Raw genomic sequence first — 2,500 nt, forward strand, 5'->3', positions numbered from 1 at the left:
CGTGCTGATTCTGTCGACAGTGAGGCTAGCGAAAGTTGTCCTGCCATGGCGTGCGCGCAGCCTGTGCGCGCAGCTTGCGCATCTGTCGACAGTGAGGCTAGCGAAACTTGTCCTGCCATGGCATGCGCGGCGCCTGCGCGCAGCCTGCGCACAACATGCGCGCAGGCTGTGCGCAGCGTGCGCGGAGCTTGCGTGCAGCTTGCGCATCTGTCGACAGTGAGGCTAGCGAAACTTGTCCTGCCATGGCATGCGCGCAGCGTGCGCGCAGTCTGTGCGCAGCATGCGCGCAGCCTGTGCGCAGCATGCGCGCAGCCTGTGCGCGCAGCTTGCGCATCTGTCGACAGTGAGGCTAGCGAAACTTGTCCTGCCATGGCATGCGCGCAGTCTGCGCGCAGTCTGCGCGCAGCATGCGCGCAGCCTGCGCGCAGCATGTGCGCAGCATGCCGGCAGCATGGTTCCAGGTTTTTTCAAATGTCGACAGAATTTTTCAAATCTTGTCAAACCCCGTTTTTATTGAAATTTCCTCGCACAATAAGCTCCCCATAAGTAGTCTATGATTTTTAGGACCTTCTCCAACTTACAAAACTAAAAAATTCCTCCCGGATTTGTTTTAATGATTTTTTCAATTTTACGACTTCTAAAAATAATAAAAAATACTTCCCGACTTCAAAAATTTATGAAACTTTTTCCCATCATAGATTGCATGTTTCTTAGTATCCCTGCAAAAAATCACGTCCAAATACCTTGTATTGAATTATTTAGAGCCCATTATGACTCCTCGCGCATAGGTGATGTCTCTTCCTGTCAAAGGGCTAAATGCATAAAATGCTATATAGGGGGGTGTGTGTTGCCTGCATATGCATGGCAGCCCATGCCTTCCTAGCTGCAGCCCCCTTCCCCCACGCCACACCCATGTCATGTTGCCTCGATATGTTGCCTCGGTATTATGGGTTTGGTGTCGGGGTCGGGGGGCTGCCACCCATGGCGGTGGTGGCCGGAATCCGGCCGCCGCCACCACGCCGCCGCCATGGGTGAGGGAGGAAAAAAAAGGCGTGGAAAGTTGCGAAATGGGGTTGTCTAGGCTTTTTTTTGGCATGGGAGAGCATGGAGTGCTAGGAACTCCTTCTCAAATGCACGGGCATGTCGACCACAACCTCATTTCTCAACAACAACCACCCGTGTGGGGTGGCGGTGGGTGGATAGTCGCGGATTGGGGCTTGCCAAGCCAATGTTTTCAAAAAATTTCATCAAAATTAAAAACAAATGTTTTGTTGCCTTCGGATTTGTGGGCGAGCGGCGAGTCGGAGTGGAGCCGGTAAAGTTTAACCTCGGTGTGCACGGTTGTTTTTAGAAACTCAATCCAATGCCGGGGACGTTGAAAGTGACGCTCTTATGAGTTGCAAACCCGCAAGATTTAAAGAACCTTTTCAAAACAATTTCAAACCAACAAGATTTAAAAACAGAAATTTTCATCAAAATGAAAAACAAATGTTTTGTTGCCTTCGGACTAGTGGGCGAGCGGCGAGTCGGAGTGGAGCCGGTAAAGTTTAACCTCGGTGTGCACGGTTGTTTTTAGAAACTCAATCCAATGCCGGGGACGTTGAAAGTGACGCTCTTATGAGTTGCAAACCCACTAGATTTAAAGAACCTTTTCAAAACAATTTCAAACCAACAAAATTAAAAACAAATGTTTCGTTGCAAACAAATTGTGGGCGAGCGGCGAGTCGGAGTGGAGCTGGTAAAGTTTAACCTCGGTGTGCACGGTTGTTTTTAGAAACTCAATCCAATACCGGGGACGTTGAAAGTGACCCTCTTATGAGTTGCAAACCCACAAGATTTTAAAAACTTTTTGAAAATGTTTCTTCTAAATGACACATTTTGATCCTTGGCAAGTGCTCAATCCGTAACTATCCAATCACCGCCACACCACACCGGTCGGGAGTGTGTGAATGGTGTGCTTCCCGGGGTTGGCATAGATAATCTTTCGCATCGACAATCTTTTGCATGCGAGGGAATGTCTATGCCAACCCCGGGAAGCACACCATTCACCCACTAGTTGTGGGCGACGATGGGTTGGCTTCAAATGAATTTTTGCTTGGGGTTGTCCTCGGTATGCTTTTGTGTTGGGAGTACGGCCACCAAACCTTCTCAATGCACGGGTATGTCGAGGATGGCTTTCGGCGGGGTTGATGAAGAAGCTACCCAATTCTCGGCCACACGAACACATGGTGACGATGCGTTGGCTTCAAGTGAGCTTTAGCTTGGGGTTGTCTTCGGTATGCTTTTGTGTTGGGAGTACGGCCACCAAACCTTCTCAATGCACGGGTATGTCGAGGATGGCTTTCGGCGGAGTTGATGAAGAAGCTAGCAAATTGTTGGCCACTCTCACACGTGTGGGGGTAGGTTGGCTTCGAAAGAAGCTATCCAATCCTCTGAGTGTGCGGTTGAGCTATGATTAAGATTGTCTAGGCATTGCTTGTGTGTGCAAGGTGCGAGCCCA

Source organism: Prunus avium, unplaced genomic scaffold (genome assembly GCF_965620075.1).
Source record: "Prunus avium unplaced genomic scaffold, drPruAviu1.hap1.1 HAP1_SCAFFOLD_179, whole genome shotgun sequence".
Lineage (NCBI taxonomy): Eukaryota > Viridiplantae > Streptophyta > Magnoliopsida > Rosales > Rosaceae > Prunus > Prunus avium.